At 38.2% G+C, this 17157-nt stretch overlaps 1 pseudogene; it reads right to left on the reverse strand.

Annotated features, from left to right (window-relative positions):
* LOC136164210 (immunoglobulin superfamily DCC subclass member 3-like) overlaps nt 1–17157 on the reverse strand; it is a 128283-nt pseudogene that overhangs the window by 20809 nt on the left and 90317 nt on the right.

Genomic DNA, 17157 nt, shown 5'->3' on the forward strand with positions numbered 1-17157 from the left:
CTCATTGTTCATTTCCCAGTGCTGTCATCATCCAACATTTGAATTCTTTTCCATGTCCTACTTTGGCATAGAATTAAAAGAGAAACTTCTGGCCACCCTGTCCACACTCCCAACAGCGTACCTGGATTTTAATTACCAGTAAAGATGAAACTCAGAATGGAATCTAAATGGTGAATTTAAAAAGTTCCTGGTTCTTCTCTACTTTGTTCATAAATTCTGATGACTTTTTAGGCATTACCATTTCATATCTCTTCCTTTCTCTATTGCTCTGTCCTCTATATATAATATATGATATGGTTTTAAATATTTATTATTGCATACATAATGCATTGCATATATGAATGTGTGCAAATAAATATCTGTATACACTTAAACACATTTATTTTTTAAGTGAATCTCCACATGTATTATGGCTCTCCAGAGAAACAAAATCAGCTATATTTAATTATTTACAATTTTTTTTTCATTCCTTATTTTGAGTTGCCACCAAAGGTCATTTGGGGTTGCAGACACATTGTGAAGTATCAGAGGAAAAGTGAATCAGTAGGATTCAGGATAATGGTTATCAGCTACATCAACTATTTCCTTACAGGGAGGAAAATCAGCCATGGTAAAGAAGATCATTGGTTTTGCTGTGCTGAACAAAGAAGAAAGGGTAGTCTGCACACAACCTGGGGATGATTCTTACAGATGACTGAAGTGGTGGCCATGGCTTCCACGCCTTCCTCATTGACCTCCACAAAGGACCCACGTAAGACCTTGGACAGGTACAAGTCTCTTTTTGATGACACCCAAGAAGAGTAGCCTTGGCCGCTAGAAAGCATCAGACATTGAAGAAGACATGCAAACAGCCAGCTAGCGCAGGAAAATGTGCTCAACATCTTTAGCGGCTGTGTGTTAGTGAGTCAGTAGTGTTCGCTTCTTTGTGACCTCGTGGACTCTAGCTTGCCAGGTTCCTCTGTCCATGGAATTCTTCAGGCAAGAATACTACAGTGGGTTGCCATTCCTTTCTCCAGGAGATCTTCCCAACCCAGGGGATCAAACCAAGATTTTCCGCAGGCAGATTCTCTACTGTCTTAACCAAAGGAAAGCCCCAGATGAGTTCTTCCCAGGATGTGAAGAGCAACCTCCAAGTCATGTTTATTCTCTAGTCTAAGCCTAAGGAGGAAGCCTTCCATCTCTTCTTCATCCATCTTGTCTGGTTTTGTCAATTCTATGAATTTCTCATAAGTAAGTTATTTTTCTACCCCTTCACAGTTGGTATTTATCTCTGGAAGCATGTTATATGTATTCAGCTTCTTGCCAATTAAGAGAAGCACCAAATTCTTGGTAAATATTTCTTCTATATATGTCCTTTCAAATGGAGATTCCTCAAACATCACTTACACAGAATTGCCTTCATTCTTGCAGAATTTCAATTGTTTTTCCTTGGTCTGAAATTTGTTAAACTGATGACCCTAGTTTCCTGTGAATTAGATGGCTTTCATAGGATTCAGATTAGTCATTGAATTAACTGAATTTGAAGATGTCAACTCTCTAATTTCACTTTTTATTTCTTGGCGAGCCAGGCGTGTCTGTATTTTCTGAGTTCCTCTGTAAAGATGCTAAGGTCAGGTTCTTCTATCTCTGCTGGGTAGAATTTGCAGCAACAATCTTTGAAAGATGAGGGGAAATAATAAGACTTTTTTCCAAAGAGCCTTTTGGCAGTTCTAAGTAGGTACTGTGCATCAGTCCTGGGAACTTTGAAGAAGCAGCTGGAAATCCTGGTGGACATAGTCACCTCTGATTCCACTTTCACTTAATCCCTGGATTGTAGTTTTGCTATTTGCTCCCATGAAAACCATGGCCAGGCCAGAAAAGATGCTCTTTGGGGAGAAAGACATGTTTATCCATATCAGCACAAGTTCAAAAGTATATTATAATATACTTATGTCTAACATAATTACATACATATACATGTAACATAAGTATATAAAAATGTGTACCCTATAATTCTATAAATATGCAGTTATTATTACCCAGTAGTATATGTGTGTGTGTGTGTGTGTGTGTGTGTGTGTGTGTATTTTTCTTCCTTTGGAATAAGGAATTGACTCACATGATTATGGAAGCGGAGAAGTCCCACAGATTGCAGTCACCAAGCTATATAGAACCAGGAGAGCTAATGGCGCTGCTTCAGTCTGAAAGCCAGCAGGTTGGAGACCCACCTGGAGAGGATCCAGTGTTTCAGTTTCAGGGCAAAGCCAGACAATGGCTGATTCCTCAGTGAAAGCATTTGAGCAAAAAGAATTTTTCTTACTCAGCCTTCTGGTTCTATTCAGGTCTTGTTCTTTAGGAGCAGACTCACAGTGAAGAGAGCAGTTTCCTCTATTAAGTGCGCTGATTGAAGTGTTTATCTCATCCAGAAACACCCTCATCGACACCTCCAGAGCACTGTTTGACCAAATCTCAGCACTTGTGGCTCAGTCAAATTGACATGTAAAATTAGCGATCACAACACAAAATTAAATACAATTAATCTTTGTATTCAAATATGCACCAAGAATATAATTTCCTTTATTGAAAAAGAAAAAACCTTAAAAGCAGATATTACCATTTGAACTGGAAACCTGCATATATTCTAGAGAAGAAAATTCTTTATCTCCTGCTCATGTTCCCGGCTAAGATGCTTATCTTACATGATTGATAATTGAAAAAGAGATCCTGGAAGTGGGTCAGTGGAAAATCAGAAAGCCTGCTGAAGGTGAACTCATTTAAAAGTGGCTGATCATCATCAGTGGGTCCTCCACCCACCTCTAAAAGCAAGATTCACTTGTGTAATGAGTTTGAGCTTTTCTCCAAATTCATTTTTTATCAGGAAGAGAAATACTCTATCTTTAGATGCTTCTCTGTGTCATTTTTTTAATATTCTAATTACCCACTAAATACAATAAAGTATATTTTATATTAGAATAAAAGTGAAATGAAGTCCCCTTTAAATCAACAAGTGGAACAATTCCAAAAATGATTTCCATTCATTCTGCAAGACTTTGCTATGTATGAATCTGTCACATGGGAATTTTTTCCTCCTCAAACTGCTGACTTCCTTACGAAACCACTGAGATGACAGCTTTCCTCTGAGCCCAAAGCTCATATTATTTTTCTTTTTTGCAGAACGCCTACTGGCTTCAAAGAGGACATACAAGGGAGAAGGGCTTACCTTAGTTTCTGAGAACTGAGGCAAAGGTGCTTTTTCAGCCTTTAACAATACTAAGAAGGAGAAAAGATGATCATAACTGACTTTCCACAGCAGCGGATTGCAGGGGGAAAATTGCTCCATCGAATAGGAGCCACATGCTCTCACACATGGTCTCCTATGAGTCTTCTTTCTTGAGCACAGATAAGGGCAAAGAGATGTATTACTGTCATTTTATTCTGCTATTATTTAATCAATGTTCATCCAAGACATGTGGAACTTTATTGAGTAAAAATAAGTACAAATGTGAATCCTCTGCTTTGGTCTTGTGGAATGCATCTTATACTTACTCTGAATTAACTCAACAATCACTTTCTCTGAATACTGTTAAAATAACATTCGAGTCACAAATTTACTTATGGCTCTTATCTTCTAAGAGTTTCTAAGCCATGTAACCTAGGACTAATGCAGACAAAATAGAGAGGAGGCGATTTCCCCTCCTTTTGCACACAGGAAATGTTCAATAAATGTTAGTTGGTATCCCTGTTTTCATGAATACTAGTTATTTTTTGCCCCCTCATTCCTCTGTTGAAACCTGTTGACCATCCCAATGCCACCAATAAGACACACACACCTACATCCTGGTGAGACAACAGCATCCCACCCCCCCATGTTTACACCTGGAGAAATCCAACTGAAAGATTCACACTGACCCACTCATAAGAAGGTGAATGCACATACCTCTGCCTGAAGACAAGAAGAATGCCACGCTTACCGACTCCCCAAGCATAAGAATACAGGCTAAGAGGAAAAATACATTTTCTGTTTTGCTTCACGCTGCCAAAGTGTACCTGTATAAAGGAAAGGCACCAGCACAGATTTTTAGGGTCAGAGAAAGTGTGAGTCACTCAGTCCTGTCCAACTCTGCGACCCTGTGGACCGTAGCCCACCAGGCGCCTCTGTCCGTGGAATTCTCCAGGCAAGGATACTGGAGTGGGTTGTCATTCCCTTCTTCAAGGGATCTTCCTGACCCAGGGATCAAACCCAGGCCTCCTGCACTGCAGGCAGATAGAGTCAAGAAGACCTAGGTTTGAAACTCAGCTCCCTGCTTATTAGATCTGTGATATGAATTTAATACACTTGCCTAAAAAATGGAGCTAGTGATAACATTTCCTAAAACACTTCCTGCCCCAACTCATTTCTCAGGAAATAAAATCAGTAACTATGAATGGGTACAGTCTTTGTTAAAAGCTTCATTCATTTCCTTATAATTAAAAGTCAGGAGATTGGTCTAGAAATCCTTTTGGTAACTTATGGTGGTATGAAATGGTTTTATAGATAGATTCCTGAAGTTCCTAGCTATATAATGGTCCTCAGATAGCCTTTGGGAATTGCCATCAATCTTTTTTCCCCTATTTTCCCAGTGAAGCAATTTCACTTTCATTGAATATCTTTGTAGGTTGCCAGAGCTCTGTAGGCTTAAGCTTGGCATTTATGAATTTAAGTAGCTTCACTTCATGAGTTGGAGCCAAGGTAAGGATTCTGCTAGATGCTGGCTACATTAAGAACTGGGAGATAAACCTAGATGGGTTTACAGACCCATTCTGCAAACTGAGACCATCTCCTTTTAAAACTACATCAACTCTGCCATTTACAGCAACATGCACGGTCTTAAGGATTATCACAGTACGTGAAGTAAGTCAGAAAGAGAAAGACAAATATCATATGATATCAGTTGTATATGGAATCTAAAAAATTTATGCAAATGACTTTATTTACAAAACAGAAATGAATTCATGGACATAGAAAGCAAACTCATGGTTACCAAAGGGGAAAGGGAGGAGAGTTAAATTAGGCATTTGGGATTAGCGTATACACACTACTATATAAAAAAATAAATAAACAACAAGGACCTACTGCATAGCACAGGGACCGATACTCAATACTGTATAATAACCTATATAGACAAGGAATCAGAAACATATACATTTGCTGTACTCCCAAAACTCAGGTGACATTGTAAGTCAACTATACTTGAAAACAAAAACATAAGAATGCCGTCTATCATGAGTGGTGAGCCACGCTGTTTTAGCTTCTGGAGTTAATGTTAGATTTGAAAAGAGAATTGGGCAAATTTTTAAAAGTAAAACAAGTATCAGACTTTCTTTAGACTACTGAGCTTGTAGCTTTTACTGTTCTAAACTAAGCATCCTGGCAACACTTCCCCATGATTCTGAAATTAGGTATTTTTATTGTCATTAAATTGCATATGACTTTAAACAACACATAAAAAAGCAGCTGAAGATAAGAAGAAACAGACTGTGCATTTGAGCTCCCAAGAAGACAATAAACAGAAATCCATTTGGGTATTTATTTAGTCAAAGATTTCACAATTTTCCACTAGAGGGAAAAACAGGATAATTCCTTCAAACACACGGCCAAGCGCTCTGCTCAGGCCACGTGACTTCCTGCTTCGTTGTCGCTGTGCTTGCAGCAATGCCATGCAGCGGGGAACGCGATGCATGCAGTAACCGCACGTGCATCAGCACACTGTTACCTAAGACGATGCTCTCCCGGCTCTCTAGAACTTTCCATCTTGCATGACTAGGATCCACCTCCCTGTCTGCTTCACCACCCTCACCCCTGGGAAATGGCCATTCTGCTTTCTGTTTTAATGATTTCGACTATTTTAGATACCCCAGGTAATCCATCAGGCAGTATCTGTCCTCCTCTGACTTGCCTGTTCCATTTCGCTTGATGTCTTCGGCGTGGATGAAACTCGAGGACATTGTCTCAAACTTTTGATCACAATCTGTAGTCCTAGCGTCCCCAAACATGCGTTTCTCTTACACTAGATAAAACTGGCTTGTTAAAACTAAACATAATTTGCAGCACTAAGAGTTAAATGAAATCACAAAAGAAAATAAGAAAAATTCATTCTTGGGACTTCCCTGGTGGCCCAGGGATCGAGGCTTCACCTTCCAGTGAGTGGGGTTGTGGGTGCAAAAAAAACAAAACACACAAAACAGAAGCAAAATTGTAACAAGTTCAATGAAGACCTTTAAAAAGTGGCCCAAATTAAAAAAAAAAATCTTAAAACAAAATGCACTTTTGTTCCTTCAATCAAGCTTTTGCTCTTGTTGCTATTAAGTACGTCTCCCCATTTCATCTCATTTACAGTGTTACAATCTTACAATGTTGTGAAGAAATGCCATAATATTTTTTGCCTCAAAAATATATCTTAAGTATTTCAGCAAAGTTAAAACCAGATAGAACCTCTAGGTAACTGCAACAATAGTTAAATCAGTGGCCAAAAAGAAAACTGAGTCTGTCAGAGGACAGGACAAGGAGAGAAGAATCAAAACTTCTAAACTCCTAAAACTGGTGATATCAAACGCACTCCAACTGGAATTATAGTTAAAATTTGCTGGTCTCACATCATCACCTGTTTCCACATTTTTATTTCTTCCGATTAAGTGACCTATTATACCTGCTATTCAATATGCTAAGTCGCTTCAGTCACGTCTGACTCTGTGATGCCATGGACTGTAGCTCACAAGGCTCTTCTGTCCATGGAATCCCCAGGCAAGAATGCTGCGGTGGGTTGTCATTTCCTCCTCCAGGGGGTCTTCTGTACCCAGGGGTTGAACTCCTCTCTCCTGCAGTGCCTGCTTTTTAGGCAGATTTGCGATGTGACATGAACAAGATCTGGAGTCACCGATAAGAACTTAAATCTTGTACTCAGTTGTTACATGACTCTGGATTACTTAGTTACTTACTTTGTTAATCTTGCTTTTCTCATCTGTAAACTACATGCTAGTATGTAATTCCCAGGTTGTAAAGCTTAAATAAATGTGTGTAAATGTATACGTGTATAAACTAATGTATGTAGCATACGGCACAGTTCCAATCACATTGCACGCAGATTCTTCCCTGTCTGAGCCAACCAGGGGAGCCCCACCAAGCACATAGAAAGAATATTTTTTTTCTAATCTTATAGAAGCCTTAGGAGGGCTTTGCAGTGCTGTCTCCTTCTGCCTACTTTTAAAGCCAAAAGGCCCTCGGCACAGGTTCACCTTGGAATGACTCATGGTCATCAGATAGCTTCTTTCTTTGAAGTCCTCTATCAAATACTGTCAATGAAATTCAAGGGGCAATTAATCACTTACTACTTATGACATCTGTTCTCCTGTTGTCTTGTACTGCTAATCAGCAGCTTGATTTTCAAATTAACTGTTGATGACGCTCTCACCTCTCAATTTATAAGCACCTTGAAAGCCGAAACTGCTAAGCATTGTCTTTCCAGTGAGGTTTTAGCAAATATAATAAATAGGAAAGCTGCATATTTTTGCAAGCAAAGCATGCTTGTAAAAAGCTCTATTGAATAAATTACTCAGGGGCTCCAAATTTACGCAGGATAGTTTGTCCCTGTGCTGAATATTTCCATTCAACTACAGGTTTACAGAATTTAAAATTTTCTGTCATTGTGTGTTCTTTAATGTGGCTGCCTCAAGCTGTCCCTCTCCACTGAGCTTCAGGATTTCTAAATTGTTCTCTGCTGTAACAAATCAATTTACATATCAGTGAATTTATTTTATACAGCTTGAAGCTAACAAATTCTGTGAAAATAGTTCTCCCTAGTACCACATAGGGCTTATAGATCTATTTTCTGGATGAGATTTACATCATTGTTTTTCAAATCATTTTGAAAGTCACTTTTCAAGTCACTTTGGTGACTTGTATTGAATCATTTGGAACGATTCTTAAAAGAACAGACCTCAGACATACTGAAATACTCTGTTTAATGGAATAATATATGATAACAGCAATGTTGTTGTTTAGTGGCTAAGTCATGTCCAACTCTTTTGAGACCGCATGGACTGGAAACTTCCAGCCTCCTTTGTCCACGAGATTTCCTAGGCAAGAATACTGGAGTGCGCTGCCATTTCCTTCAGAGGATCTTCCTAAACCAGGGATCAAACTCACATCTCCTGCATTGGAAGCTGGATTCTTTACCACTGAGCCACCTGAGAAGCATTATAGTAACAGTTATGATTATACAGTCACAGCTCCCAAACAAGTCATCACAGACAACTCAAAATTTGATCATTTTGGTGGCCTTAGTCTTTATGCTGACCACGTATATTCCACTCCCTACCACTTGTATATTTTATGCCTCTTCCTCCGGATTGCAAATTTTAGTGACACCTTCCTTGCATGAATGGTAATATGTCAATTGTAGAGTCTGGATTAGAGATTAAAGGAAAAGCTAAAAAAGGAAGAAGAGGACAAACAAATCACAACAGATAACATTTTTGCTGTTTCTTTTTATAAGACACTAATTCATTTATTTGTTTGTTTTTAAAAATTGATGTTACTATTTTTTGTGTGGGCTTAAATTCATTATTCATTCTATATGTATTTGGTGGTTTCTTTGTCAGGCCTTATATCATGCTTTTCTCTATAGTTTTTCTCATTTTTTTTTTCTGTCCTTAATATATTATGGGTAAGCATATATATGGGCTTCCCTGATGGGTCACTGGTAAAGAATCTGCCTACAATGCAGGAGACCCAGGTTTAATCCCTGGATCAGGAAGATCCCCTGGAGAAGGGCCTGACAACTCACTCCAGTATTCTTGCCTGGAGAATCCCATGGACAGAGGAGCCTGGCAGGCTGCAGTTCACAGGGTCACACAGAGCTGGACACGACTGAAGTGAGTAAGTGCCAGCAAGCGTATATATGCATGTGCCTACGTATACCCACACACAGCCCACGGCGTGTGAAGTCCATACTATGTACAGATTGTAAACCAAAAGCTTTGTACATGTCTATAACTATTCACATCTCACAAAAACTATCATTAATGATGGGAATCCAGTGTAGAAACTCAGATAAGTAAAATAAAGTGAGTTATCCAATGTCACCCAGCTGGAATGTATCAGAAGAAAAATTTAAACTCAAGATTATCTTTGTCCAAATCCACACTATTAACTCCTTAGAGAAACCTAAGACTTTTAGAATCTCTCCTCCCACAGTATGAGCAACTCCTAAGTAATAATTTATATTATGCATGGCACCTTTCACCAAAAACTAAATTGATGTGTGTTGGCAAAGGAAAATAGTGTTATCTGGTTTCTGACAGCTACTTTCCTGTGTATTGGAAGGAGTAAGAATTAAATTGTTAAAAATATAGGTTAGTTGCTAGAATATTTTTATATATAAAAATAAGATATGCCATCAATAAATAAATATTTATGTTTAATATATACACCAATCATTGATCTTGTACTTCCTTGCCACTTCTCACAAAAAAGGTATTTTTTGTGTGCTAGTAATGATGATGATCTTGTTTGTAGAGAAAAAATTCCCTTTGAAATTGGCGTATAGGAAACACAAGTAGATAAAGAAAGAAACTTAGAGGAATTCTGAGTATACTTTGTATAGTATACAAAGTATACATGTATACTTTGAGGGTCAAATTGGATAATGGATATTAACACAAACTCTGTTATAACATGAGTGAATTTTGGCAAATTCAAAAGATTCAAATACATATAGGCACACAACCAGAGAGAGATGCCTAGCTTTGTAAAAATAAATTCATAGGTGATATATCATTACAGGATTATGTGCATGCCTATGTCTTCATGTTCCCATGTCTGTGCTCTTCACCTTTGCATGAAATCGTCTTCCTCTCATAGTTGCCTGATTAACTCCTGCCTGTCCTTCACCAAACAGTTCAACAGCTCAAGGTTCACCTTTTTCAAGAATATTTTCAAAATCCTCAAGTTTCCTCTCCCATGAGTTTGGAGTGGAGGCTATGCTTGCAGCCATCATGAAATTACTAATTGGGACAGTCTCCCAAGACAGACCATCTATGCATTAGATATTGTCTACTCTACCCTGATAAATATTAGAGTGAATTATCTCTGTGATTTTCTTCTGTGTGGTTATAAGTTCCCAGGGGATGGGGGCTTTCTATTTTACTAAGAACAGTGCACAAAATGGGTGTTCTTAATGGTTTGCTTAAGATAGGAAACAAATAATGCTTGCAGACTGGAATTTTAAAATATTTCCTATATATATCTCATATAATACAGTGGTCGATTATACATACAGATATGAAAAACAAACAAACAAAACATGTCCATCTCCCTACACAAATTTAAACCATTTCCAAACTAGTTTCAGTCAAAATAGAAACATGACTTAATAATGGGTAGAAGTTTGTCCTACTTATTAGTGGTACTCCTAATTAAGTTCTGCAAATTTTAAGACAGCAATTTTCAAATTTTTGTCTAATGAAATCCCCCAAATATGGAAAAGTAATTTTTGTATATTTTGTGAAAGTAAGTAACATATCCAAACCAGCAGCTGACCAATGGAAGGAAAAGAAGTATGACCAGCCTTTTGCAGCATCTCATCACTTGGCAAAATAACTTGAGAGTTCCCTACATTGTTCGCCATGTGTATTGCTTGCTCTCTTTTGGTTAAATGAAACGCTCTAGTGACCATAGTGTTAGTTGCTCAGTTGTGTCCAAATCTATGACTACCTGGACTGTAGCCTGCCAGGCCCCTCTCTCCACAGAATTTTATAGGCAAGAATGCTAGAGTGGGTTGTCATGCCCTTCTCCAGGAGATCTTCCAGACCCAGGGGTGGAACCCAGGTCTCCAACCTGTGTGCAGATCCTTTACTGTTTTGAGCTACCTGGGAAGCCCATAAATGAAACACAGACCCCAAATAGAACTTCAAATGTCTTTTCCTTTTGTTCTGCTTTTTTTTTTTTTTTTGGTCCCTCTTTTGAATCATTAGGATGCTAGATGATAGTTTGTGGAAAATCAACTCTTCCTGGCCAGTAGAGAACTTAAACTTTGGATTATTGTCCTGTGGTGGTAGGTATCTCCTCTATTTTTCTGCATGTGGGTGTTTTTACGTGTGCATGCTACTACTGTGGTTGTGGATTCCTTGGACCTAGACTGTGAGGACTCTCATTAGACGTGCACACACGTACCTCGATGAAATTCTGCTTTGACATAGCAGCTATTCCGCATCCTCATAGAACATTCTCAAGTCTTCCTTCTAGTTAAATATGGCACTTACACATTTAATATCTGTCAATTAAAAATAAAGAGCAGAAACATATTCTTATAAACAGAGTCCCTACCATCTGATGTCTAGTATTCTAGAAGAAAACAGAGAATGCCAAATCTAAGGGATTTTTTTTTCCACACTATCTTATTTGCAGTTGAGAAATTCAGAGAATCCATGAATTATCCGTCAATGACATAAATGGGTATTTGAGATCATCTAAATCTAGTTTTTCCCTAATAATTGTGACTTCATATCCCTTTTACTGTAATTTATTCTATTTATAAATATCATATGGATTTAAAAATATTACTATTGCATGAAACTGAAATAATTGGGAAAGTCATTTGAATTTGCCTTTTTTCTTCTTTAAAATGGGAATATAATGGTATCTGTCTTGTGATATTATTAAGTGGATTCATTTCATTAAATTTTAAAGCATACGAAATCATGCCTGTCACATAGTTAAAGTTGTATAAATAAATAATACTTGAGAAAAACATATTACAATTTTTCTACAAAGTTCACTTAAATAAGACTCTTAATATTTTTGATGCAAAGGAAAAATATACAATGTTTAATTATAAGTGCTACTTTGAATTTTTTATTTTTTTAAGAGCATGTGTTGTCAAGAAGTGCATTTAAGTATAAATCACTATTGTGCTATGCAGATCCAAACTTATATTAAACTATAGACTGGACTTTAATCCAACAGGCAAAAAGTGCTCTCAGTTGCTCTTAGTTCTCTTTTTGATGTTTTGAGTTCTTTTTATGAACCATAAAAAATAAACATATTCTGTTTGATTTTAGAAACATTTGCTTAGAAATAACATATAATAGTTTTGATAATTGCATTCTCATTAAGAAATTAGACATAATTGTCTTTATATCTTCACTACCTAGCACAGACTTTTGTAGTACTAGAATCATCCTGAATTAGTAAATTTGTGTGATCAAATAGATGAGTCTAAGGTAACTGTAGAATGTCTTGAGGCAAATTTGTATAATTATCAACTTTATGCTCATCTTCAATGTTCTGCATTTGTATTACTGATGTTTTCCATTTTCTAATCACTGAACTAGCATATTTTAAAACAAACTGAAAAACTGAAGATTAAAAAAATTTATAAAATAAAACAAAAAAATGACTCTAACTAATAAACTGTATTATAGCTCTATGATACTAAGTAGACACATTTAGTAGATGGAATGAAATCAATTCCCAAGGTATTAAATAAATGTGTGAGTGAAATGAGCTGATACTCCCAGTTTAATTGCCTACATCCAAGTATACCTGAAGTTCATGTTCTCTTATCAGAGACATATTAATACCGGCTTCCATTCTCATCAGTACCCATCTTCTGAGCGCCTACCACTGATGGCAGTGATCTATGGGTCTCCAAGGCAGACAGCCCTGTGTAGTGCCCCAGTTTTCCTGTGGTTAGCAGACCACCCCACAGTGTTGCTGAAGACCAGAAGCTTTGTATATAATGGTGGCTTATGCAGTCTGCTTGTAATATGATCTGAAATTTTGACACATTGTAATTTAAAATATTACTCTGTGGCTGAGTTTATAGATTTTAAACAGATTATCACTTTTTTTGGGGGGGGGGGATCAACAAGTGCTTCTATTTCACCCAAGATGCTATTGTAGGTAACCATCAAACTGCTGTTTTCAGATATACAAAATTTACAAAATTGAACAAAAGCATTTTAGCATGCTGCATTACCATACATAGAAAACTGGTGAATATCTTCAGACACTAAGACTAGGAAACAAAATGAATGAACAACGTTTGTTAATATGATTGTGTATTACTCAGCAGTAATATGCTGCTTTTAACTGTTGAAACTCCTCCCCTCAGCCCTTGTCTACCTGCTTACTCAGCACTAGCAAAATAAGTCAGATAAAAGTTGGGAAAGGGAAATTAAGGCAGGAGTGAGAGATCCTGTAGTCATTTGATTAATCAAAAGAAGGATTTAAGTGATTTTCTGCCTGACTAGAAACTAGAAAAGTGAAGAAATGAGCCAACCTCCATGAGTAGGCAATGGCCTTGTTACAGACTGAATTGTGTGCTCACAAAATCTGTATGGGCTTCCCAGGTAGCGCTAGTGATAAAGAACCTGCCTGCCAATGCAAGAGACACATAAGGCACGTGAATTTGATCTCTGGGTGGGGAAGACCCCAGGAAGAAGGCTTGGCAACCAGTCCAGTGTTCTTGCCTGGAGAGTCTCATGGACAGAGGAGCCTGGCGGGCTACAGTCCATAGGGTCCGGTACACGACTGAAGTGACTTAGCAGGAACACATGGTCTTCTTTCACTAAAAGGAACATGTCAAGTACGTCTAATCCATATTTTGGGCTTTCCTCGTGGCTCAAATGGTAAAGAATTCAGCTGCGATACAGGAGACCCCAGTCTGATTCCTGGGTCAGGAAGATCCCCTGGAGAAGGAAATGGCTACTCCTTCCAGTATTCTTTCCTGGAGAATTCCTCATAGTCCATGGGGTGGAAAAAAAGTCAGACACAACTGAGCAACTAACATTTTCACTTTCAAAATCTGTATACTGAAGCCCTAAGTAAGGTGAATATATCTGAAGATGGGGCCTTGAGAGAGCTAATTAAGATTAAATGAGGTCATAAAGGTGGCTTAGAATCAACAAGGGATTGATATCCTTGTCAGAAGAATAGATAGACCTTTGCCCACTCACACACAAGGGAAAGGTCATTATGAAGATATCCCAAAGGTGGCCGTCTGCAGCAGATATGTTCAGAAATAATCCTGGAGGTACTTTGATGTTGAACTTCTAACCTCCAGAACTCTGAGGAACACATTTCTGTGGTTTAAGCCACCAAATTCATGGCAATTGCAACCTGAATTGACTAATATACTTCCCAAGAAGAATGATTAGAAGTGATCCTAGGCACAGCTCTTCAGAACAACACAAGGCCAACCCAGGAGAGATTATATGTGAGGCTGTATCCTCTTGCATGGATGGTGTCAGGATGAAGGCAGGATGCAGTTGTGACTCTTACCTCTGACAGAAGATCTGACCTTCTATGTCACCTTGTGAATGGTTAGTTCCATCAAGAGATTGTATAGCTTCTCCAGGATGTTAACCAATCCAAAATAAACTTTCTAGTCAGTTAATTCCATTGGTTCAACTAGAGTACAGTCTAGTGTTTTGTTTGCTGAAAGAGTCTCAACCGTTGCCAGAAGCCAGAAGGTTAAGATTACACTTGGGAGATCAGATCTCTACCAGGACGTCGGTAAATTCAAATATTTTGGGGTTTTGTGTTTTGTTTTCTCAGTCAATCCATTCCTATAATTGGAAAATAAATTCACTTGCTTGTAGAATTAGAGCTATCTTGGTTCAATTCTGGGTCCACACCATCTTTGTGTTTTAAAGTTAATGTGAATCGAGTTTTAGACTGTATCTGCCAAGACTAACACACGGCTTCAGACTTCTGATCAGTGAGGGCCTGATAGGAACCTAAAGCCCTACCTATCACCTGGGTCCTGCCATACGGAAAGAAGCATCTTCTCTGGTTGTCCAGGATCTAGAGGCAGCGGTTCTTTGAGAGGTTACAGTGGTCCCATCTCACAGGCTCAATAAATTCAGACAAGTTAAAGCTAGAAGAGGATAGAGGATTCTACTGCAAGCAGGCAAAGAAACCACACAGAGAATGCCTTTACTTATCCTACTTTTAGAGTGCTCAGAAGTGGCTACAGGAGGCGTTTCTGTCGTTGCTAGGAGTGGCACGTGAAGGCGGGAGAGCAGTCAGTAGGAGCCAGTGAAGAGGCAGGGTCTGTGAGGAAGAATCAAATACTGATTTTGACACAGAGGAGCAAGTACTTTGGAAGCAGTAACTGAGGCTGCCTCAGGGGGTCACGTGGGAGAAGCCTGCTGGGACTTCTGAAAATGCCGGGACTTGACCACGAGTAACCAAACCTAGATAGCCAGATAAATGTCACCCAAGAGCGTGTTCAGTTTCAGCTGTCAGAGTCAGCAGTGGCAACGGCAGGGCTGCCAGAGGGAAAAGAAGGGAATAAGAAACCATGGTGGTAGGACAAATCAGCTTTCTTTGTGTCCCGTTAGTGGTAATAGTTAAAGAAGAGAAATTTGGGGAAGATATTCTATCAAACTGATTAAGGAGATAATACAATGGATGGACCTTGATATTATCATAAGTAAGTCAGAAAGAGAAAACACAAATACCACTTAAATGTGGAATGTAAAATATGGCACAAATGAACTTACCTATGAACCAGAAACAATCTCACAAAGAGCAGACTTGTGGTTGACAAAAGGAACGAGTAGGCAGGAGACGGCAGGATGGGGGGTTTGAGACCAGCAGATGCAAAGTATCATGTATAGGATGAACAAATAACAATATGAAGAAGAAGATATGTATGAATCACTTTTCTGCACAGCAATTAACACAGCATTGTAAATCAGCTCTTCAATAAAATTAAAAAAGGTGATAATGCCAAACTGAAAACTCACAAAATCAAAATACAAAACTATCATGAAAAACACCTGTGTAACTGAAATAATAGGTGATTATATCCTAAGTGTTGCAGTCAAAATGAAAGCAAATATTATGAGTTCTTTCACACCTTTAATCATGAGATGTTAATGAATTAATCTACACTCTTTTTTTATTCAAGAGACCCACTGTCTTTCATGATCTCTACAGAGTGCACAAACTCAAAATTGTGGTCAGACATGGACATCTATTTTTATTTAAGTGCACCATCCTCAACGTCCAAATGTGAATAAAATATGTACTCTATACATTCCTAACTGTTTAACTATGACGTGTCATTTTTCTCACAATCTATAAAAATAATTATGACGAATTACATCCTGAAGTTTCTACGAGTATTCTAAGTATTACTTCTAAATGTGTTACAGATATTTTATATAAGCTAAATATGGTAAGTATCCTATGTACAAACACGCTCCATTGCAAGGGCACATTCATAAATCTAATTTGTTTGTAAGTCCAACAATGTTAACCCAGGTATCCAACTAACATAATTGGCTGTATGGTACTGTACTATAATGAATTTATAGTACTTTTCACACAGAAAATATGTAAAAAACAAACAGAAAAAAATTTTGATCTCATAGTAAAATACTTTGAAAATTATAGTAGTGCAATAGAATAGCCGGCACCCAGGGTCTGGCATCAAGTGAACAGGCAAGACGAGTTATCAGCTGAAAGAGGGAGGTGGGAGATGGTGGAGGGGAAGGACTGTAAGAAACAGGAGATGGAGGGTAAACGGCAATTCCACTCATGCCTGATTTGATAGCACAGGTTCTGTCTGGTTCCTCGCTGGATTCAATCCTATCTACCCTCTTGAAAAAATGACCCAGTGATATCTGGATTGTGGGTCTTTTTTCTCATCATAGGTGACATGATAGCAACTAACAATGGATTGCATTCTGAATGGTTGTTGCAAGCTTCATGTACCATTCTACATTCAGGTTCCATGTCTCAAAAACTAACAGTATCTCCTCAAATAAAGAAAATCTCCTTGCCATTTCCTGCATGGTGAATCTCTTTGGTTCAGCAGTTACTGCTTCTTTCTCTTGCCTCTCTCTGTCCTTTCTCTTGTAATGGACACAGAAGCACAACCGCTTGCAAAGGATGCACATACTTGACAATATAAGCCAAACACGTGAATGGACACTTGAACACATGTTAGCGTCTCTGAAAGTTTGCAACTTGAAGGTTCATATGTAGGGGACTAACTGTGAGTGGTTTTCAATAAGACAACATTTAGGAGCTCAGCTATCCAGGGCTTTAATGACCCGTTGTGGGTGCTGACTTTGTAGCTGTTAAGTCCTTTAAACATCTGTTTTATTTTTTCTTTCAAAATCTAC

This window comes from Muntiacus reevesi, chromosome 3, assembly GCF_963930625.1.
Source record: "Muntiacus reevesi chromosome 3, mMunRee1.1, whole genome shotgun sequence".
NCBI lineage: Eukaryota > Metazoa > Chordata > Mammalia > Artiodactyla > Cervidae > Muntiacus > Muntiacus reevesi.